At 43.9% G+C, this 24945-nt stretch overlaps 1 non-coding gene across 1 annotated transcript; it reads right to left on the bottom strand.

Annotated features, from left to right (window-relative positions):
• Positions 1-201: 201 nt before the first annotated feature.
• On the bottom strand, positions 202-275 carry TRNAI-AAU. The gene has a single exon. It is a non-coding gene; the product is annotated as a tRNA-Ile (tRNA).
• Positions 276-24945: the final 24670 nt, after the last annotated feature.

Raw genomic sequence — 24945 nt, forward strand, 5'->3', positions numbered from 1 at the left:
AAGCTAGGTGGGGTCGATTTAAAAAAAAAAAAAAAAAATGGTGAAGTAAAGAAAAAATTCCTGTCTAGCTAGTGCAACTACATTTATAAACGGAGAGGCGAGGCTCCGGAGTTTGATGTAAAAGCCAACTTTACAAGCGAGGTGTGGTCAGTTTAAAGTAAAAACGAAAAAGGAAGGGAGGGGGAAAAAAAAACGACTACGTGGCCCGTACGGGGGTTGAACCCGCGACCTTGGCGTTATTAGCACCACGCTCTAACCAACTGAGCTAACCGGCCACCTTCGTGGGAGAGCTTCTTCTTATATTTATTTAAATCATATCCGATCCATGTCCTTTGATGTTTTTCTTTGTAGCAGAAATGTTACTTTCCCTTTCATTAATAAAATATATTTTTTTAAGAAAAGGAGAACTCCTCCCTGTAGGCACAGGTAAACTATGCTTTCTCAGGGAAAACAATCTCAAACCACTGATTTTGACTGGAGAAAACTCAGATTCAACGACCCCAAGCAGGGCTTCCTTCCCCTCACCAGGTGAAGGACTCAGAACAAACCAAAAAGCAACTCCAAGCTTGCGATCGCTGCCAGTTCCTCACGGAACCGACCGCTGAGCCGCCGCAGGTTCGGAGGACTCGGAGGGTGCTGATTCCTCTCTGCTCCTTGAGATACCAATCCAGCCAGGTGGGCTCTTCGGCCTCGGAACCTAGGAAAGTGCACTCTCGCCTCCTGGCCTCGCTATGGTTCCGCAGTCACCAGGACCCGAAATTCACAGCTATGCGTCCTAAGCTTGAAGCTCCACAAACCATAAAATCAGACCTGGCCCTGCATTCCCGGGCGCCGGACACTTGGTGAGTGCCGGGCTGGGATCCGCGTAAATGAAAAGACCAGCGGGACGGCTCTTTTCAAGAGTCTCTGACTCCTTACGTCCCGGGAAGACCAAGGCCCCCAATTCTAAGACAAGGGAAGTCACCATTATCTACACCAATGATAAACGCCGGTATCTGGGAGGAATTGAGCCCAGGACTGGGTCAGGCAACTCAGCGTGTTGGCACAACTAAGTTCCTTTTCAATGACTCAACTTTCTGGTCATAAATTGTAAATGTTGTACATCAGTCCTACCCCCTCCCTGCCCCCCACACACACACCTTCTTTTTTTTTTTTTTTCGCAAATCCAGCTTTTACCCTATTTGCAAAAGTTTAAGTCTTAGCCAGTTGGGATCAGCTTAGATTGTGTGGTCCAACCCCAGCCAACAGCGGAAGGACACAGAAACGGGAACTGCGTTAAGATTAAAAACTCCTTCCCTCCTTTGTTTGGTGTGCTCTTGCAATTGTAACAGGCAAGGAGCACCCTTCTGTAGAAGTAAAGGTGCCTTGCTGAGGAATCTTCCGTCTAAGTGCGGGTTTCTTTTGGCTACACCGAGCACTTGTTTCCAGCAGATCTTAGGGACTCGTCCGGGATCCCACTCTCCTTCAAGAGGGGCTAGCGATTATCTTTCATGGGAAGACGTGTCCCACTGACTCGTTGTGGTGGCCCCAGGAGCGGAGGAACGAGTCCCGCCCGAAGTGACGAATAAATCCAGACTCTTAGCAACGCGGGCAGTAGGGAGGATCCTTAAGAATTCTGTGAGACCAGTCTGGCCAATATGGTGAAACCCTATCTTTACTGAAAATACAAAAATTAGCCAGGCGTGGTGGTGCGCGACCGTAGTCCCAGCTACTTGGGAGGCTGAGGCAGGAAAATCACTTGAACCCGGGAGGTAGAGGTTGCAGTGAGCCGAGATCACGCCACTGCACTCCAATCTAGGCGACAGAGCGAGACTCCGTCTCAAAAAATAAATAAATAAATAAAATAAAATCAAAAGGATTCCATGGCAACCACAGGTAACACTGTGCACAGACCAAGGTAAGAAAAGTCGCTATTGGGGCGGCAAAGTATTCCTTAGTGGTCGGGGTCTCTGGAAGTTGAAAGTGTGTGAGTGAGACGCACCACTGGGCGCGAGGCGAGTGCGGAGTCCAGATTTGGTTCCGTGGTCACCTCATACGGATTAGAGCGGTTTTCCAATCAGGGGATTCTACCTACCCGCCAAGAGGGGCCTAAAATTCCCACAAGGGAAGCAGCCAATAATGACGAAGTGAGTGCTGAGGAGAGAAACCTCCAGTGGGAAACGGGGAGGTTGAGCCTCTAAGACACTGGAGTGCAAGAGATCTCTACTCTAATATTATGGATTAAGCCTCACCAACCTCCAGGATGGGAAATACCCCAAGTAAGACAGAGACTCTAGAAGGCCAAGCAGACAATAAAATTCCCCTGACAGTCCCCTAGGCATTATGTTAAAATACTGGAAGGATAATGAAAGGGCCAAACCCGAGAAAAGACAGCAAATGATAAAGTATTGCTGTTTTATTTGGACTAAGGAACCCATCCTCAGACCTTCAGTCTTTTGGCCAAAGTTTGGGTCGGAGGAGGACTGGACACGCCAACTCCTGATCCAGTGTGTCAATGATAAAAGCCCAGTTTCTCAAGAGGAGATAGATTATGCTCTATGTTGGAGACAGGACCTGTCCTTCTCTACCCTCTAAAGGACGAAAAAGCAAAGCCAAACTCAAAACCCCCCAAAGACGACCTAGCTAAGTCATATTCTATATCCAAAGATACATGGGATCCTCTGGGCCACCTTGCCCCACCTACCCCTCCCCCCAAAACTGAACATCAGCCCTTCCCCGACCTACCCCTCTGCCCCAAGCTGAAAACTCGGTCCCTACCCCATATAACCCTGCCCCATGGGCCTTGACACCCCACAACCATGCTGGACAGCCACTTGAACATGCCCCTCCCTTAGGAAAGCTCTGACGGGAAATAGAACAATACCAAAGGGATATTCAAAACTTTCCTTTTCTCTCTTCTTCAAAGAAGTCTGTTCCAACCTTTTTTCCCTTAAGGGAAGTACCACTAGGAGGAGTGGATATTGGCTTCGAAAATGCCCCCTTATCTGGTTCAGAGGTTAGAAATCTAAAAAGGGAATTCAAACCACTGTTAGATGACCCTTTTGGAGTCTCAGATCAAATTTACCAATTTCTGGGGCCACAACTGTATACCTGGGCTGAATTAATGTCTATTCTAGGTATTCTCTTCTCAGAAGAGGAAAGAACCATGATCTGCAAGGCCGCTATGATAGTCTGGGAGTGCAAGCACCCCCTGGTCAGAATGTCCTTGCAGCAGAGCATAAATTCCTGGCCCAGAACCCTCAATGGGATAACAACAATGCAGCTCACAGGGAAAACAAGAGAGATGTCAGGGATATGATAATTAAGGGATTCAGGAATCAGTTCTTTGAACCCAAAATATTTCCCGACCATTTAATGTACAGCAAGAGAAAGATGAAGGGCCCATGGAATTCTTAAACAGACTTAAGGAACAGATAAGAAAATACGCAGGTTTGGACATAGAGGACCCACTAGGACAAAGGATGTTAAAGCTCCACTTTGTCACCAATAGTTGGCCGGACACTATAAAGAAATGACAAAAGACAGAAAATTGGAAAGACGGTCCCATAGAGGAACTTTTAAGAGAGATCCAAAAGGTATATGTACAGAGGGGTGAGGAAAGGCAGAAGCAAAAGGCAAAAATTATACTGTCCACCCTACAACAGGGAACTTTTCAACAGGCATCCCAGGGAAATAGAACTTGTAAACCTTCTGAGTACCAGGCTGCCAGACCCTATAAAGGAAGCAAAGGGATGAAACTTGAGAATCAGGGAACCGGGAGGGAGAGAAGGAAAAACAGATGTTTCAGGTGTGGAAAGCCAGGACATTTTAAGAGGGAATGTCCTGAATGGGAGAGGGAAAAGAAAGTCCTTTCACTCATGACATTTGAAGAACAGTGGGCTCAGGGGCTCTACATCTTCCATCTTGAGTCCCACCAAGAGCCCTTGATAAATTTAACAGTGGGACCCAAATTGGAAATAGTCAGTTTTCTAGTCAATTAGGGAGCAGCTGGCTCCTGCCTATGTTTTCTCCCATCAGGTTTATCCTGTTCAGCAGAATACCTTACTGTCTCAGAAGTTAAAGGGGAAGGATTCAGAGCAAAACTTCTAGAGGAAACCAAAGTCAAATATAAGAATAAGTTGGTTGCTACTAAGTTCTTGTTAATTCCTGAAGCAGGAACTAATTTATTAGGAAGGGACTTAATGTTAAGGTTAGGCATAGGCCTATATGTTAATCAAGGAAAACTCCTTACTTCCTTAAACCTACTCACCACTTCAGAAGAAAGCCGCATCCATCCCAACATATGGTCGAAGGAAGGGAATCGAGAAAAGCTATGGGTTCCTCCAATTCATGTCAAATTAAAAACTCCTGGGGAAGTAGTGAAAAGAAAATGATACCCTATTCCCTTGGAAGCCAGAATAGGTTTAAAACCTGTAATTGAAAGCCTTGTCCACTATGGGCTCCTTGAACCCTGTATGCCCCCTTATAACATTCCAATATTGCCTGTAAGGAAGTGAGACGGGCGCGGTGGCTCAAGCCTGTAATCCCAGCACTTGGGAGGCCGAGACGGGTGGATCACGAGGTCAGGAGATCGAGACCATCTGGCTAACACGGTGAAACCCCGTCTTACTAAAATACAAAAAAAAAAACTAGCCGGGCGAGGTGGCGGGCGCCTGTAGTCCCAGCTACTCCGGAGGCTGAGGCGGGAGAATGGCGTGAACCCGGGAGGCGGAGCTTGCAGTGAGCTGAGATCCGGCCACTGCACTCCAGCCTGGGTGACAGAGCAAAACTCCGTCTCAAAAAAAAAAAAAAAAAAAAAAAGGAAGTGAGACGGGTCATACCAGCTGGTGCAAGACCTCTGGGCTATTTACCAAATAGTTCAGACCACCAATCCTGTTGTTCCCAATCCTTACACCATTTTCAGTAGAATCCCACACAACCACCAATGATTCACGGTGATAGATTTAAAAGATGCCTTTTGGGCTTGCCCTTTAGCAGAGGACAGCTGGGACATATTTGCCTCTGAGTGGGAGGACCCTCACTCTGGTCGAAAACAGCAGTACCGATGGACAGTCTTGCCCCAAGGGTTTACAGAGTCCCCAAATCTATTTGGTCAAATTTTAGAGCAAGTCCTAGAAAACTTCTCCCGGCCTTCATCCATATGCCTACTCAAATACGTAGATGTCCTGCTCATTTCAGGAGACAACAAGGATAAAGTAACAGGAATTTCAGTTAACTTCCTAAATTTCCTAAGGGGACAAGGATTATGGGTCTCAAAGAACAAACTCCAATTCATAGAACCTGAGGCAAAATATCTAGTACACCTAATCAGTAAAGGTGAACGAAAGATAGGACCCGAATGAATTGAAGGTATCGTATCTTTGCCTTTACCTGAAATAAAGCAGGAACTTAGGAAATTCTTAGGATTGGTTGGATGTCATCTGTGGATTGACTCTTATGCCTTAAAAACAAAGCCCCTGTATCAAAAACTCACTCAAGAAGGACCAGACCCCCTCCTTTGGACCCCATCAGAGATCCAACAAGTAAAAGAATTAAAACACCTACTTGTAACTGCCCCTGTTCTAACCTTGCCCTCTTTAGAACAGCCATTCCACCTTTTCGTTAATGTAAGCAAAGGAGTGGCCTTAGGGGTACTCACCCAAAGACACGGAGGCCACCGGCAGCCCGCAGTCCTTCTGTCAAAAATCCTTGACCTAGTAACCCGGGGATGGCCTGAATGTGTCTAACTCATAGCAGCAACTGCCTTGCTAACAGAAGAAAGCAGGAAAATAACCTTTGGGAGAAACCTCATCGTAAGTGCCCCTCATCAAGTCAGAACCATTCTTAAGTCAGGGAGATGGCTCACTGTTTCAAGGATTTTGAAATATGAAGCTATCTTATTAGAGGGAGATAACCTAACACTAACCACTGACAATTCACTCAATCCCACTGCTTTCCTAACAGGAAATCCAAACCAGGAGGAACATGAGCATAACTGCTTAGATCTAATCAGTTTTCAAACTACAGTCAGACCACATCCAGGTGCAAAACCCCCTTCCAAACAGGGTGTCACCTCTTTATAGACCTCCCGGGTCGTTGAAGGAAAAAGGCACAATGGGTACTCCGTAGTTTATAGGGAAACCCTCGCAGTGGTAGAGTCAGAAAGACTGCTAAATAAGTGGTCTGCCCAAACGTGTGAACTCTTTGCATTAAACCAAGCCTTAAAATCCCCGCAGAATCAGGAAGAAACTATTTACACGTATTCCAAGTATTCCTTAGGAGTAGTCCATACCTTTAGAAAAGATCTGGACTGAACGAGGCCTCATCAATAGCAAGGGCCAAGGTTTGGTCCACAAGGAATTAATTATGCAAGTACTAGAAAATCTTCAGCTGCTGGAAGAGATTGCAGTTGTCCATGTCCCAGGACACCAAAATAACCCATCTTTTGAAAGCCGGGGAAATAACCTTGCAGATTAAGTAGCTAAGCAAGCTGCCTCTTCCCAAGAGGCACACATTTTCCATCTAACCCCTTGTCTTCCCCCTCCAGTTGTGATCTCCATCTTCTCCCCCACAGACCAAGAAAAACTTAAGAAAATAGGAGCTAAGGAAAGCCCAAAGGGGAAGTGGGTATGAAAAGATGGAAGGGAAATGCTGTCTAAACCCCTCACGAGGGAAGTATTGTCACAGCTTCAAAAAGGAACTCAATGGGATCCTCAAGCTGTGTGCAATGCAGTCCTTAGAGTCTATGGATGTGTAGGGACATATACCCTCACTAGGCAAGTGGCGAATGGTTGCAAGTGGTGGATGGTGCAGAAAAACTAATAAGCAAACCCTAAAGAGGCAACCTCCTGGGGGAAGAAACCCAGGAATGAGGCCGTTCCAAAGCATCCAAGCTGACTACACGGAAATGCTCCCAATAGGCTATCTTAAGTATTTACTAGTAATAGTTGACTATCTCACCCACTGTTCCCAAGCACAACAACCAGTAATGCAGTCAAAGCCCTGTTGGAACATATCATACCCAGGTTTGGACTAATAAAGAACACTGATCTGGACAATGGGACCCACTTCACTGCACACATCATTAAGGGACTAACCCAAGCACTCGGAATAAAATGGGAATATCATACTCCCTGGCACCCGCCCTCATCAGGGAGGGTTGAAAGAAAGAATCAAACTCTAAAAAATCACCTAACCAAATTAATCTTCGAAACCTAGTTACCATGGACAAAATGCCTTTCCATTGCCTTACTAAGAATCTGAACTGCCCCTCGAAAAGATGTTGGCCTGTCCCCTTATGAAATGGTCTATGGGCTGCCTTATCTAAATTCCACTACTGACTACATTTGAAACAAAAGATCAGTTTCTCAAAAACTATATATTTGGTCTGTCTTCCACCCTTTCCTCCCTCAGGACTCAAGGCCTCCTAGCATAAACTCCACCCCTCGAATTCCCAGTTCACCAACACCAACCTTATCAAAAGTTGGAAAGAGGGAAAGCTCGAACCAACCTGGGAGGGACCTTATCTAGTACTCCTAATGACTGAAACAGCAATCTGAATGGCCGAAAAAGGATGGACCCACCACACTCAAGTAAAAAAGACCCCACCCCTTGCAAAGTCATGGACTGTCGGTCGACAGCCCCCAAACTAACATTCAAAAGAGTTTAATCTGTCTTTTTCTTCTTCCTTTAGCTACCCAAGGACGTCTTACCAGCAATATAACCCAATTATCCTCCCCTGAAACGATTACATTTGATGCCTGTCTTGTCATGCCTGGCAGGGATCTCCAAAGTAAAAGACAGCTAGCCTCTTCAGAAAAGTACCTTTGTCCCTCCAGGATAGACTGTACTGCCTACAAAACTGGCGCTTGCATGAATGGGCATAAACCTGGTATTAGTGGTTTTGCTATACTTGGGGAGATGTTATATGGACTACCAAGTGTCAGGGCTGGACCTCCTCAGAGGGTTGCATCACCCTAAAACCCTACCTCCACTTCACCAAAAGAACCACCCCCTCTAATTGCCAATCTCACCATTGCAACCCAGTACTTATCTCTATTAAGACCCCTACTTCCACCAACCCTACACCCACTTTAGAGCGCTTTTACGGCCTAGGAGCAGATGTCATTGGAAAGGACCCTATAGGCTTCTTTGAAATGTGCTTTGCTCCTCCTTCTCCATCTTCCACCATTACCCCTCCCACACAATCGAACCATTTCTCGCTTCATGCCTAACGACAAAACCAAAGTAGCTATAGTAGACATCAAGGACTTGAAGCAAACCCTAGCCATAGAAACCAGGTATCAAGATATAAATGCCTGGCTGGAATGGATTAAATATTCCATTTGCATTCTAAATAAAAGTGATTGTTATGCTTGTGTAACAGGCAGGCCATGAAACCCAAATTGTTCCCTTCCCACTTGGATGGGCCAACCAACCAGGAATGGATTGTATGGTAGGTCTCTTCCAGCACCCCACAGCCTGGGGAAACAAGTCATGCATCATCTTTCACTACTTTTCCCAAAGGTGAAGAGCCCTGTGGAACAGCCCCGAAGGGCCCTTCAATCTCCAGCTCTCAATGCCAATTTTACCTTGTGTCTCTCACGGCAAGGGAAACATTTGACATTCCTTGGAAACCTGATGGGATGCAGTGGGCCTAAACTTTTTCAAGAACTAACCACTCAGTCAGCCCCAGTCTATCCCTGAGCAGATGTGTGGGACCTAGTTTATCCCTGAGCAGTATTGTGGGGGACCAACATTGGCTACACTGCCAAGCAACTGGGGCAGCACTTGCGCTCTGATCCAATTAGTCATCCCTTTCACCTTGGCATTTCATCAACCAGACAGGAAGCAAGTAACCCAAAGAAAAAGAGCAGCCCCTTTTTCTTCTTTGACCTGCACGTTACATAGACAGTATCGGGGTCCCACAGGGGGTACCAAATGAATTAAAAGCTTAAAACCAAATAGCCACCGGGTTTGAGTCTATCTTATTCTGGTGGTCCACTATTAACAAAAATGTATACTGGATAAATTATATATACTACAATCAACAGCAATTTGTCAATTATACCAGAGATGCCACAAAAGGAATAGCTGAACAGTTAGGCCCTACCAGCCAGATGGCCTGGGAAACCAGAATAGCCCTTGACATGATGTTAGCTGAAAAGGGCAGAGTCTGTGTCATGATCGGGGTCCAGTGTTGTACTTTTATTCCTAATAATACAGCCCCCGACGGGACAATCACAAAAACCTTACAAGGCCTTACCACCCTAGCAAGTGAATTAGCAGAAAACTCTGGAATAGATGACCCCTTTATGGGCCTGATGGAAAGGTGGTTTGGAAAATGGAAGGGACTCATGACCTCAATCTTTACCTTCCTCGCAATTGTTACACATGTACTCATCCTTGTGGACTGCTGTATCATACCTTGTATTCATGGGTTAACCCAAAGGCTCATAGAAGCAGCTCTCACAAAAACCTCCCCCACCTCTCCCTCTCTGTATTCAGATAAGCTCTTGCTCCTAGATAATCAAGAAGAACAAAAAAACCAAATCCTGCTGAATAAATTTGAAGAGGAAGAACTGTAAAACAGAAGAGGGGAAATGGTTGGGACAAACAAGTTCCTCTTCAAAGACTCAACTTTCTGGTCATAAGTTGTTAAAGTTGTAAATCAGTCCTACCCACTGCCACCCCCCGCCCCCCCGCCCACCCCCCAATCTCTTCTTTTCACAAATTGCGGGTTTACCCTATTTGGAAAAGTTTAAATTTTAGCCAATCAGGATAAGCTTTGATTGTGCAGTCCAACCCCAGCCAATAGGGGAAGGACACAGAAACAGAAACTGCATTAGCATTACAAACTCCTTCCCTCCCTTGTTCAGTGTGCTCTTGTGATTGTAACAGGCACAAGCAGCACCCTTCTACAGAAGTAAAGATGCCTTGCTAAGGAATTTTCTGTCTAAGCGTGGGTTTCTTTGGGCTACAATAAGCACTTGTTTCCAATGATAGGGAGGAGGTGGTAAATATCTGACCTTGCAAGGGTTCTCCTCAGGCCAGGGCCTGATCCACTCGCCCACAGTGGTAAACCCAGAGAGGGGCCAGTAGAGCCCCTGAGTCACCCTGTGGCTGCTGTCTTGTGGACCCTACAACTCTCCCATTTCTTTTCTACTTTTCTACTCCCTTGATTCATCTGAAGTTATTGACTCATTTACTCTCCCTCTCTCTCTCTCTGTATATACACATATGTATCTCAGACTTGAAGGATATTTTTTCCCCTTTTTTGTTTTGTTTTTGAGACAGGAGAGCTACATCTTTCGATGAGCCAGGTCAACTATTTACTTATTTTTGTTATGTAACTTGTAAATGTTGTTTTTAATTTAAGGATAGGCACAAGATTGACTGGGCGCAGTGGCTCACGCCTGTAATCCCAGCACTTTGGGAGTCTGCGGCAGGCTGATCACGAGGTCAGGAGATTGAGACCATCTTGGCCAACATGGTGAAACCCTGTCTCTACTAAAATACAAACAAAAAATTAGCCAAGCGTGGTGGCACGCACCCATAGTCCCAGGTACTCAGGAGGCTGAGGCAGGAGAACAGTGTGAACCTGAGAAGCAAAGGTTGCAGTGAACTGAGATGGCACCACTGCATTCCAGCCTGGGCAACAGAGCAAGACTCCATCTCAAACAAACAAACAAAAACAAAAACAGAAAGACAGTCACAAGATCATGTTTCTTACCTTTAGCACACTTCATTAACTTTGTTTCTGCATCTACCATGTGAAATAGTAGTTGTCTTTATTTGCTTTGTTGACTAGTAGAAATTTGATGGAAGGTGAGTGGTAAAACCAAAATTATTATTTTTTACTACAGTACTTCTCAGTAGTACCTTCTCTTTTCTTTGTGCTTTACTGACCCTCCTCCAGCTTTCTAAACCCTGAGAGATCGAGCTCTGCTTACCCACCAGAGTGTCAGCTGTTTGGGTTGCTGGACAATCTCTTGAAGGTCTGCTGGGAAAAAACTTATGGGGTACCTGCATAAACTGGCAATAAAAATATGGGACAATAAGTTGTGGAAAGTCACAAGAGGCCTCTGAAGAGGAAAGCCTTCCTATCACCATTAAGTTCCCATGCTCTGAGCGCAACCTGCTCTCTTATCTATAAACACTGTGTTGAAGGAGAAAGACACTCCTTTGAAGCACTGGAATGTAGACAGACTTGTAGGCTCCTAGTTAAGCCTGCTCCCACTAGCTACTCTCTGATAAGTTAAAGATATGCTGTTTGAGCACAAAGGAGATTCATTTAAACCACTATTGCTATAGGTTACTCCTATAACACACTGCCTCCCTTTCACCATTTCACCCTAAATGTCTGTTTTTTTAGATCTAAGTGATTGTACTCAATAAATAAGTGTGGAGACCAGAGCCTGGTGCCTTTTGCGGCCTCCATTTTGCAATTGGTCCCCTGGCCCCCACTCTTTACCTGTCTCTTCTCATTCCTTTGTCGCCACCAGACTTTAGGTACCCTACGGGTGGTATTGAGGCAGGTCCCCAACATTCTGGTGCCCAACATGGGGCTCGAAAGCCTCTGGTGAAGGAATGCTTGAGCACGTGAAACGGAGGGCTGATGAACAACGGACTCCCGAGGACAAAAAAAGTTTTTAAGCTCTGCGGGTAAGCAGGGCACTTGGAGAAAGCCAGGAACACAATGGGGAAAACTGAAAGTAAGTACACCACGTATATGAGCTTGCTAGGGCGGCTCTTGAAGCACGGTGGGGTAAAAGTTGGTACAAAAAATCTTATGAATTTATTTCATGTTGTGGAACAATTTTGCCCTTGGTTCCCTGAACAGGGAACTTTGAAATTAAAAGATTGGGAAAGAGTTGTAAAGGACTTTTAAAACGCACATAGAGAAGGAAAGGAAATTCCTTTGCCTGTTTGGTCAGTTTTGTCATTGCTGCATGCAGCACTGGAGCCTTTTCAGAAAAATGATGAGGCTGAGTTAGAGGAAGAGAGAGAGGAGTTTGATTATCAGGATTCTGAAACGCCTCTACCAAGTACTAGCCAAAAGGAGTGTCCAGAAGTAATTTATGCCAATCCCCACAGTCTTCCTAAACCTATTCAGCAATTCATTCAGCCCACGATTCCTCTAGAGGAATGTCCGGAATGGCCACCTTCTCCTCAGCTGAGTGAGTACTGGGAGAGGGAGCCCGAGACTCGGCTTACCGAGACTCAGCTCGCCATGCCCATTATTGCCTGACCCACAGTTCATTATGGAGAGGGGGCAATTCAGGTTCGCCCTGTAGTTCATTACAGTGAAAGAGCAATTTCCCTTAAAATGGATGACCCAGCACCCTGTCTGGGTCGAACAGTGACCTCTCCCTAAGGAAAAATTAGGGGTGCTTTATGAAATAGTTAAAGAACTACTAGAAAAAGGATGTATTTCACACACTTTCTCTCCTTGGAATGCCCCAGTATTTGTAATTAAGAAAAAGTCTGAGGCCGGGCGCGGTGGCTCAAGCCTGTAATACCAGCACTTTGGGAGACCGAGGCGGGTGGATCACGAGGTCAGGAAATCGAGACCCTCCTGGCTAACACGGTGAAACCCCGTCTCTACTAAAAATACAAAAAACTAGCCGGGCGAGGTGGCGGGCGCCTGTAGTCCCAGCTACTCGGAGTCTGGGGCGGGAGAATGGCGGGAACCCGGGAGGCGGAGCTTGCAGTGAGCCGAGATCGCGCCACTGCATTCCAGCCTGGGCGACACAGAGAAACTCCGTCTCAAAAAAAAAAAAAAAAAAGAAAAGAAAAGAAAAGAAAAGAAAAAGTGTGGTAGATGGCACATGCTGACCAACTTGTGAGTGGTCAATGCTGTAATTCAACTGATGAGAGCCTTACATCCCCCACTATGGGCTCCCATCCCCCACTACGCTCCCTAAAGACTCACTGCTCATTATTACAGATTTAAAAGACTGCTTTTTTTACAATTCCTTTAGCAGAGGCAGATTTCGAAAAATTTGCCTTTACCATCCCTGCCATTAATAACAAAGAACCTGCAGCCAGATATCATTAGAAGGTTCTACTCCAGGGTATGTTAAATAGTCCCACAATTTGTCAAACTTTTGTAGGCAGAATTATCCAGTTCTGGAATTGAGAGATCAATTTCCAGATGTGTGCAGCAAAAAAAATACAAACCAACTTATTCAATGTTATTCATCTTTACAAAAGGCAGTTACAAACACTGAATTGCTTATAGCACCTGACAAAATTCAAACAACCACTCCTTTTCAGTATTTGGGGATGCAAGTAAAGGATAGAATCATTAAGCCTCAAAGGTTCAAATTTAAAAAGATTATTTAAAAACCTTAAATGATTTTCAAAAATTGTTAGGAGATATTAATTGTATTCGGCCCATGTTAGGAATTCCTACTTATGCTATGTCTAATCTCTTCTCAATATTCAGGGGAGATTCCAACTTACACAGTAAAAGAGAACTAACACCCGAGGCCATGAAAGAGTTAAAAGTAATTGAAGAAAAAAGTTCAACAAGCCCAGGTCAGTAGGATTGACTCAGACTTGCCTTTACAATTCATTGTGTTCCCTACTTCACATTCCCCAATGGGGGTTACTGTTCAAAATAATGATTTAGTTAAATGGTCTTTTTTGCCACATAATACTATAAAAACACTTAGAGTATATTTAGATCAAATGGTAATTCTAATTGGAGAAGCTTGTATACACATTGTTAAACTTTGTGGCACTGAGCCCAGTAAGATTATAGTTCTATTAAATAAAAATCAGGTTAAACAGGCATTTATTAACTCAGTTACATGGCAAATTAATTTAACAGAATTTGTTGGACGTATTGATAATCATTATCCTAAAAATAAAATTTCCCAGTTCTTAAAATTAACTGCATGGGTTCTTCCAAAAATTACTTGTGATGCTCCCTTGGAAGGAGCCATGACTGTTTTTACTGTTGGGTCTAGTAAACACAAAAAAGGGACAGTCTGGTGGAGACCACATAATCCAATCACTAGATCTGAACTTACTAACATTCAAAAAGCTAAGGTTATTCTGTTTATTTATTAAAGAACTTTTACAGCCTTAAGTTCGCTCTGGAGCCCACTGTGTGTGCTCTTTTTCTTCAACTTCAGCAATTGCTAGACCAAGGTATACATCCTATTTTCATTACACACATTCGAGCCCACAGCTCTCTGCCTGGCCCATTGGCTTATGGCAATAATCAAGCAGACTTTCAGGTTATGACATCACTGCTTGACCAAGTCACCCAATCACATCAATTTTTCCACCAAAACTGAAAAACGTATCTAAATAATTTCAACTTACACAGAGGTTGGCTAAGCAAATTATCGTATAATGCCCAGAGTACCAGCTCACAGGCACATCCCCTCCTTCAACAGGTGTTAACCCTAGAGGATTAGAACCTAATCCATTGTGGCAAACAGATGTTAAACACATCCCTAAATTTTGGAAACTAAAATATGTACATATAGCCATTGTTACCAACACTCATCTAATTATTGCCCATTAAAAAAAAGAAAAAAGTAAAGAAAAAAGACTAAAAGAGACAAAGATCAAAACAAGATGCAAAAAAAAAGACCATTAAAAAAATTAAGTAGAGAAAAGAAAAAAATAATTGGCTGGGTGCGGTGGCTCATGCCTGTAATCACAGCACTTTGGGAGGCTGAGGCGGGCAGACCGTGAGGTCAGAAAATTGAGACCATCCTGGCTAACATGGTGAAACCCCATCTCTACCAAAAACACAAAAAATCAGCCAGGCACGGTGGTGGGCGCCTGTAGTCCCAGCAACTCAGGAGGCTGAGGCAGGAGAATGGTGTGAACCCAGGAGGCAGAGGTTGCAGTGAGCCAGTATCGTGCCACTGCACTCCAGACTGGGTGACAGAGTGAGACTCCATCTCAAAAAATAAATAAATAAATAAATAAATAAGGAAGTTATAAAAATGTACCTTTAGTTAAAAAAAAAAAAAGTTATAAAACACAAAATTTAAGATGTTAAAAGTTGTCTGTGAAAATCGTGAAAAATGTTGTTAAAAAATGTATACAAAAAAGGTTGTGTAATTTTTGTTTCATAGGTCTAAGCAGGCTGTATGCAGTGGCTCATGCCTGTAATCCCAACACTTTGGGAGGCCGAGGCGGGCAGATCACGAGGTCAGGAGATCAAGACCATCCCGGCTAACATGGTGAAACCCCATCACTACTAAAAATAAAAAAAAAATATTAGCCAGGTGTGGTGGCGGTCACCTGTAGTCCCAGCTACTTGGGAGGCTGAGGCAGGGGAATGGCATGAACCCGGGAGGCGCAGCTTACAGTGAGCCAAGATCGCGCCACTGCACCTCCAATCTGGGTGACAGAGCAAGATTCCATCTCAAAAAAAATAATAAAAAAAAATAAAAATAAAGGTCTAAGCAAGTTTTAAACTGATAATTGTAAAAAATTCTGTATGTAAACACATTTGCTAAAGTTAAAAAGGTATCATCCAGTTTTTCTATAAACTAAACATTAAAATAAAACACAAGTCTTTCTTTTTTTTTTTTTTTGAGACGGAGTCACGCTCCCTTGCCCAGGCTGGAGTGCAGTGGCGCGGTCTTGGCTCACCATGAGCTCCGCCTCCCGGGTTCACACCATTCCCCTGCCTCAGTCTCCCGAGTAGCAGGGACTACAGCTGCCTGCCACCATGCCTGGCTAATTTTTTTTGTATTTTTAGTAGAGACGGGGTTTCACCATATTAGCCAGGATGGTCTCAATTTCCTGACCTCGTGATCCGCCCACCTCGGCCTCCCAAAGTGCTGGGATTACAGGCTTGAGCCAATGCGCCTGGCCCACAAGTTTTTCTTAAAACACTAACCTGCTCTTTAAAGATTGTAAAAAGTCTGTTAGCACAAGCACCACCCCTAAAACTTCCAGTACCAGCCTAAAAACTATGTCCTCATCAAAGGATGAAAAGAGGAGAAAAAATTCGAGCCAGCCTAAAAAAGACCCTACAGAAATTACAGCCTCAACAATGTGGCTTCTGCAAACAACACAAGCCCCAGACATTATGCTGAAAAAACGGAAGACTAAGCCAAATAATTTATTCATTTTTAATTTTCTCATTTTGCCTACTACCTACACCTGCTACACTCTATTAAGCTCATACCTTAAATCTGCCTTTCTTCTGCCCTGTTACTTTAACAAACACCCCCTTCTCAGACTCTAATAACATAACTGCTTGGCTAAAATAAATTAACATACCCCCAATGGGGTTCCTCATTAATAACATATAGTAAACTAAGATGCCAAGTAACTCTACAGGTCACTTTTTGACTGGAAAAAAATGTTGCTAATTATGCTCATGTTTGTCTTCTGTTATTTACTAATTCTAGGATGCAAAGCTGAAATAAGAGCAGTGACCTCCTCACCTGACAAACATGTGGCTACAACAGACCAAAATTATACCTATTGGGCATATGTCGCATTTCTGCCTTTAATTAGGCCTATCACTCAGTTGGAACCCCCATTTGAGGTTTATGTTAATGATAGTGTTTGGATGTCTAAGCCTACAGATACTCATAGGCCCTCTCACACAAAAGAGAAAAAAATGTTAATAAATGTGTCCATAGGTTATCAATTGCCCCTTCTTTGCATAGGGCTGGCTATCGGTTGCCTAAAAGGCTACCGACAACATTGGCTAGTTAAAATTCCACGTCATAATCAAAGACCAGTATCCTATTATTTATTTTCTGGCTAGAGCCTGGATCATTCACAGAGTTTGGTTCAGTTGAAACAGTTTAAGCCCAAAAAAAAGAGGTGTCAACAACTTCAACAATGGTCAAAAGATTTAGAAATATTAATTTATTTTATTTTATTATTATTTTTTTTGAGACGGAGTCTTGCTCTATCGCCCAGGCTGGAGCGCAGTGGCACGATCTCGGCTCACTGCAAGCTCCGCCTCCCGGGTTTATGCCATTCTCCTGCCTCAGCCTCCCAAGTAGCTGGGACTACAGGCGCCTGCTACCTCGCCTGGCTAGGGTTTTTTTTTTTTTTTTGTATTTTTTTTTATATAATTTTTTTTTTTTTTGAGACCGAGTCTGGCTCTGTCGCCCAAACTGGAGTGCAGTGGCTGGATCTCAGCTCACTGCAAGCTCCGCCTTTCGGGTTCATGCCATTCTCCTGCCTCAGCCTCCCGAGTAGCTGGGACTACAGGCACCCGCCACCTTGCCCGGCTAGTTTTTTTGTATTTTTTAGTAGAGACGAGGTTTCACCGGGTTAGCCAGGATGGTCTCGATCTCCTGACCTCGTGATCTGCCTGTCTCGGCCTCCCAAAGTACTGGGATTACAGGCTTGAGCCACCGTGCCCGGCCAGAGATATTAATTTTAAAGAATTTGCATCACTAATCACACTGAGGTACTGCAAAATAATTCCTGTGGAATTGTTATTAATTGGTCCCCTAAGGGGACATTTACAGTTAATTGTACCAGTCAAATTAATAGATGCAAAACAAAACTAAAACAAATTCTATACTATCAAAGAAATGACACTACTTACACTAAAAATCATGCTCATTTTCCCATAATTTGGACCAATTTTAGTATGGCTGGCCCTCATCCAAAAATGATTAATCCAATAATAGGCCCTAAACATCCCAAATTATAAAAGTTAATAATGGCCCAATCTCATATTCTGGTTTAAAAAGAAAAATATTATCTTGATAGAGAAGGCGAGAGACTTCAATTTGTGTATCAGTTTTCTTCCAACCAAATGGTGCCCATTCAGAGTTGTGTCAAGCCTCCTTTTACGTTGATAATCAAAAATATTAATATTCAACCTAATTCTGTAACTATTACTTGTCAAAACTGTCGCATTTCACCTGTATTGATTCCACATTTGGTGTGAAGACATCTGTGTTGCTGATGAGGGCTAGAGAAGAAGTTTGGATACAGATCTGTGTCAATAGATGTTAGGAAGCCTCTCCTTCCATTCATATCGTCACAAAAATGTTAAGAGGAGTGTTTACCAAAACAAAAAGATTTATTTTTACCCTTATAGCAGTAATTATGGGCCTTATTGCAGTCACAGCTACTGCTGCGGCTGCTGAAATTGCTTTACACTCCTCTGTTCAAATTACAAAATATGTAAATAATTGACAAAAAAATTCCTCAAAATTGTGAAATTCTCAGACCCGGATAGACCAACAAGTGACAAATCACATAAATGATCTTAGACAGACTGTTATTTAGATGGAAGATCATATAATGAGCTTAGAGCATTGATTACAAATACAACGTGATTAAAATACTTCTAATTTCTACATAACTCCCGGTCCATATAATACTACTAAACATCATTTTAAAAAATGTTAGGGCCGGGCGCGGTGGCTCAAGCCTGTAATCCCAGCACTTTGGGAGGCCGAGACGGGCGGATCACGAGGTCAGGAGATCGAGACCATCCTGGCTAACACGGTGAAACCCCATCTCTACTAAAAATACAAAAACTAGCCGGGCAAAGTGGCGGGCGCCTGTAGTCCCAACTACTCGGGAGGCTGAGGCAGGAGAATGGCGTGAACCCGGGAGGCGGAGCTTGCAGTGAGCTGAGATCCGGCCACTGCACTCCAGTCTGGGCGACAGAGCGAGACTCCGCCTCAAAATAAATAAATAAATAAATAAATAAATAAATAAATAAATAAATAAATAAAAATAAAAAATGTTAGACGTCATATAGAAAAAAAGAAATAAAAATTTAACATGAGATTGTAGGATCCAGCCCTACAGGGCCTGTGGGTGTTTTCTTCGTGTGCGGAGATGAGAGATCATAGAAAAATAGACATGAGACAAAGAGATAGAAGAAAAGATAGCTGGGCCCAGGGGACCACTACCACCAGTGTGTGGAGTCCGGTAGTGGCCCTGAACACAGTGAGAGAGAAATTCTCATTGGGTGCCAGATGTAGGGTCCACCCCTATCGGGCCTGTGGGTTTTGTCTTCCTGTGTGGAGATGAGAGATAGTAGAAAAATGAAGACACAAGACAAAGAGATAGAAGAAATGACAGCTGGGCCCAGGGGACCACCTACCACCAATGCGCGGAGTCTGTTAGTGGCCCCCAATGCCTGGACGAACTGCTATTTATTGTATACAAGGCAAGGGGGCAGGGTAAGGAGTGTGAGTCATCTCAAATGATTGATAAGGTCAAGCAAGTCACGTGTCCACTTAACAGGGAGCCTTTCCCTTTGTGGTAGCCAAAGCAGAGAGGGAGGACAATATACGCCAGCATTTCTTCTTTGCACTTATCAGAGAGATCAAAGACTTTAATACTTTCACTAATTCTGCTACTGCTGTCTTCTAAGAACTTAAAAGGAGGAACCAGGTGTACAGGCAGAACATAAAAGTGGACAAGGAGTGTGACCTTTGAAGCACAGCACCCCAAGGAGACGTTTAAGCCTCCAGATGACTGCAGGCAGGCCTGGCTAATGTCAGGCCTCCAACAAGAGCTGGTGGAGCAGAGTGTTCTCTAACTACCCCAGGGAAAGAGAGACTCCCTTTCCTGGTCTGCTAAGCAATGGATGCCTTCCCAGGCACTGGCGCTACCGCTAGACCAAGGAGCCCCCAAGTGGCCCTTATCTGGGCGTGATAGAGGGCTCACACTCTTGTGTTCCGGTCACTTCTCACAATGTCCCTTCAGCTCCTAACTCTGTATGACCTGGTTTTTCTTTGGTAATAATAATAATACAAAGATTAATACTAAAAACTAATGATTGATAATATCTGTATATAATCATCTCTGTATTCTATTTCTAATGTAACTTTGTCTTGTCTTATCCTATTTTCTTTATTATATTGGAACAGGTTGTGCCTTCAATCTCTTGCCTCAGCACCTGGGTGGCTTTCTGCCCACATTAGATACAGGCAAATTAAAAGAACAGGTTTTTAAAGCATCTCAGGCTCATTTAACTCTCCTGCCTGGGACTGACATTCTCACTGAAGCTACTGATGGACTTTCAAACATAAACCCTCTCAAATGGATTAAGAACATTAGAGGATCAACTATTGCAAATTTTGCTTTAATGTGTATCTGTTTATACTGTTTACTTTTAGTCTGCAAATACAGAAGACGCCTCTGGAGAGAGACCAGACACCATGAACAAGCCTTAATAACAATAGCGGTTTAAAAAAAAAAGTGGGGCATGTTGGGAAAGGGCTTGTGGAGCGCCTGCATAAACTGGCCACAAAAATATGGGACAATAAGTTGTGGAAAGCCACAAGAGACCTCTGAAGAGGAAAGCCTTCCTATCACCATTATGTTCCCATGCTCTGAGCACAACCTGCTCTCTTACCTATAAACACTGTGTTGAAGGAGAAAGACACTCCTTTGAAGCATTGGAATGTAGACAGACATACAGGCTCCTAATTAAACCTGCTCCCACTAGCTCCTCTCCGATAAGTTAAAGATATGCTGTTTGAGCACAAAGGAGATTCATTTAAATTGCTATTGGTATAGATTATGCCTATAACACACTGCCTCCCTTTCACCATTTCACCCTAAACATCTGCTTCTTAGATCTAAGTGACTGTACTCAATAAATAGCATGGAGACCAGAGCTCGGTGCCTTTTGCAGCCTCCATTTTGCAATTGGGCCCCTGGACCCCACTCTTTTTACACTCTTAACCTGTCTCTTCTCATTCCTTCCTCGCCACCAGACTTCAAGTACTCTACGGGTGGTGATGAGGCTCGTCCCCAACAAAGATCTCTCTCCACTTAGAAAGCTTTGGAGGGGTTTCTCTCAGCTCTCCAGTCCTGGTGCTTGGCAGCAGAAATATAAAGTGCCCTAGATTGATTTCTGTTAGTTTTGTGGTTATGCTCCCCAACTTCCAAAGACTTTGCACTTGGGGATGCCTCCGTGGATATTCCTCTCCACTTTCCAGCCTGCCCCTTCACCTTCTTTTGGGATACTCTCCTCTAGCAGAGACAACTGGCAATGGTTTTTTGGCTACTTGGAATTCTGTGCTTGGGTCAAGTAGGCCCACAGGCAAATCTTAAACATCTTTTTGAGTTTCGATGGCTTTTTCCTCATTTAGTATTCAAGGGTTTCTCTTCCTCTGCTTGTCTGCCCATCTGCCAGGAACAAGGGCAGCTAGAAACCTCTTTTCTCATATGAAGACCTCTTTCTAGGTGGAATTTGATTGGATTCCCTTGTACCAATTCCCTGGAGGGTTCATAAAATCTACTATTTTGTAACTTATGCTCTTGCTTTAGTTATTAAATTGAGAGAAACAGACTCTTGCAATTTTCTACAACTTAACTAGGAATGAAATTCAGTGGGGTGTATTTTTAAATGTATTTCCAGATTTCTGTGCCAAAATGCCTTTTGTCATGTATTGAAACTATTTCCTTTAAGATATATAGCAACTGCCTCGCCACTCTCACTTAAAAGCTAACAGTTTGAGGGTCCACTTCATGCCAGATGCTTTGCATGTTGTTTTAGGTAAACTTTAAATCACACTTCATTGATCCAAGAGATATTGAGATAGCCATTATTGTTCTTATATTTAAGTTATACAAAGTCACAAATAATGTCAACATGATGACACAAAAACATCAAGAAGTAAAATGACCAACTACCTACAGGTGCGTTCCTAAGCTTTACTTAGACTTCTAGATGAACCTGCTAGGCACATGCAGAGTGACAGGATGTCACGTAAGTGTTTGGACACATTTCAGAAAGTTACCTTTAATAGTATCCATTGACTACACTGATGTTTACTGAGAACCTGGCATAATCCAGTCTAGTCTTTTTTTTCTTTGTTTTTTTTTTTTTTTTTTCTTTTTTTTTGAAGACGGAGTCTTGCTCTATCACCCAGGGTAGAGTGTAGTGGCACGATCTTGGCTCACTGCAACCTCTGCCTCCCAGGTTCAAGCAATTCTCCCGCCTTAGCCTCCCAGGTACCTGGGACTACAGGCTACTGTCCAGCTAATGGGAAGGCACCCATTACTTAGCAGACTGGGAAAGGGAGTCTCTCTTTCCCCGGGGGAGTTAGAGAACACTCTGCTCCACCAGCTCTTGTTGGAAGCCTGACATTAGCCAGACCTGCCTGCAGTCATCCAGAGGCTTAAGTGTCTCCCTGGGGTGCTGTGCTTCAAAGATCACACTCCTTGTCCACTCCCACCACGCCCAGCTAACTTTCTGTATTTTAGTAGAGACAGAGTTTCACTGTGTTGTCCAGGCTGTTCTAGAACTCCTGAACTCAGGCAATCCGCCCGCCTTAGCCTCCCAAAGTGCTAGGATTACAGGCATGAGCCACCGCACCTGACCGATCCAGTCTAGTCTTTACTGTGGCCATAATGGCCCCCAAATCACACATGGTCTCTCCTCCACTCTTCCAGACCTCAAAATCCAGAGCACCCATGACTTCTTAATAATTGCTTAAGTATCCACATGGTCTTCACCACCTAGGGAGTGTTTTTATTTTAACTTAAGAAAGATCTTCTTGGTCGGGCGCTGTGGCTCACAGCTGTAATCTCAGGATTTTGGGAGGCCACCCCGGACGGATCACTTGAGGTCAGGAGTTCAAGACCAGCCTGACCAACATGGTGAAACCCCATCTCTTCTAAAAATACAAAAATTTGCCAGGTGTGATATCCCATGCCTGTATATCCAGCTACTGGAGAGGCTGAGGTGGGAGAATTGCTTGAATCCAGAAGGCAGGTGGAGGTTGCAGTGAGCAGAGATCACACCATTTCACTCCAGCCTGAACAACAGATTGACACTCTGTCAAAAAAAAACCAAAAAACCCAGGCTCATGCCTGTAATCCCAATGCTTTGGGAGGCTGAGGTGGGCAGATCACGAGGTCAGGAGATCAAGACCATCCTGGCTAGCATGGTGAAACCCCATCTATACTAAAAATACAAAAATTAGCCAGGCATGGTGGCATGCACCTGTAATCCCAGCTACTTGGGAGGGTGAGGCAAGAGAATTGCTTGAAACCAGGACGTGCAGGTTGCAGTGAGCCGAGATCGCACCACTGTACTCCAGACCGGGCGACAGAGCCAGACTCTGTCAAAAAGAAAGAAAGAGAGAGAGAGAGGAAGGAAGGAAGGAAGGAAGGAAGGAAGGAAAAAAAAAAAAAAGAAATAAAAAGATGTCTTGGCTGGGCGCAGTGGCTCACACCTGTAATCCCAGCACTTTGGGAGGCTGAGGCGGGTGGATCACCTGCAGTCAGGAGTTCCTGACCAGCATGGTGAAACCCCTCTCTGCTAAAAATACAAAAATTAGCCAGGTGTGAAGATGCGCACTTGTAATCCCAGCTACTCGGGAGGCTGAGGCAGGAGAATTGCTTGAACCCAGGAGGCAGAGGTTGCAGTGAGCCGAGATAGCGCCATCTACTCCAGCCTGGGCAACAAGAGTGAAACTCCATCTCAAGAAAAAAAGAAAAAAGAAGCATCTCATCATATGTTTTCCCCATTCTCTAGTTGGTTCATATGTTTTATTTCTGTTGAGCTCTGAAGAGTTCTTTACACAGTATATTCTAGATACTAGTCTTTTACTGAATATGTTGTTTGCAAATATTTTCTCCTATCTGTAGCATGACTTTTCTTTTTATTATTAGACTCTCCAGCAGACCAAAATGTTTTTTTATTTTGATGGAACCTCATTTGTAAGTTTTTCTTTTTATGGTTCATGTTCTTGGTATCAAATCTAAGAACTCTGCCTAGCTCTAGATCCTGAAGATTTTCTCCCATGGTTTCTTCTTCTTCTTCTTTTTTTTTTTTTTGTAAAATTTTTCTTGTATTACATTTTACATTTAAGTATGTGATGCATTTTTATTGTATAAAAAGAGATTTAGGTCAAGATTTATTTTTTACTTATTTATTTATTTACTTTTGAGATGGAGTTTCGCTCTTGTTGCCCAGGCTGGAGTGCAATGGCGTGATCTCAGCTCACCACAACCTCCGCCTCCCGGGTTCAAGCGATTCTCCTGCCTCTGCCTCCTGAATAACTGTAGCTGGGATTCCAGGTGAGTGCCACCACACCCGGCTAATTTTTTGTATTTTTAGTAGAAACGAGGTTTCTCCATGTTGGTCAGGCTGGTCTCGAACTCCCGACCTCAGGTGACCCACCCTCCTCAGCCTCCCAAAGTGTTAGGATTACAGGCATGAGTCACCATGCCCAGCAAGCTTTATTTTTGTTCTTATGGTTGTCCAGTTGATACAGTAAGTACAATGTTAGTGTGAACCCCAAAAATCTGAGACAGATCTCAGTTAATTTAGAAAATTTATTTTGCCAACATTCAGGATGCACACCCATGTCACAGTCTCATGAGGTCCTCATGACATGTGCCCAAGGTAGTCAGAGTACAGTTTGGTTTTATATATTTTAGGGAGACATAAGACATCAATCAACATATGTAAGATGAACATTGGTTCGGTCTGGAAAGGTGAGACAACTCCAAGCAGGGAGAGGGCTTCCAGGTCATAGGTAGATAAGAGATAAATGGACCGGGTGCAGTGGCTCATGCCTGCAATCCCAGCACTTTGGGAGGCCGAGGTGGGCGTATTACCTGAGGTCGCGAGTACCTGAGCCTGGACAACATGGAGAAACCCTGTCTCTACTGAAAATACAAAAATTAGCCGGGTGTGGTAGCACATGCCTGTAATCCCAGCTACTCGGGAGGCTGAGGCAGGAGAATCGCTTGAACATGGGAGGCGGAGGTTGTGGTGAGCCGAGATCGCACCATTGCACTCCAGCCTATACAACAAGCGTGAAACTCCGTCTCAAAAAAAAAAAAAAGAAAGATAAATGGTTACATTCATTTGAGTTTCCAGTTAGCCTCTCCAAAGGAAGCAATCAGATAGGCATTTATCTCAGTGAGCAGAAGGGTGGCTTTGAATAGAATGGGAGGCAGGTTTTCCCTAAAAAGTCCCCAGCTTGACTTTTCCCTTTAGCTTAGTGATTTTGGCAGCCA

Source organism: Trachypithecus francoisi, unplaced genomic scaffold (assembly GCF_009764315.1).
Source record: "Trachypithecus francoisi isolate TF-2019V2 unplaced genomic scaffold, Tfra_2.0 Lachesis_group10, whole genome shotgun sequence".
NCBI classification, from domain to species: Eukaryota; Metazoa; Chordata; class Mammalia; order Primates; family Cercopithecidae; genus Trachypithecus; species Trachypithecus francoisi.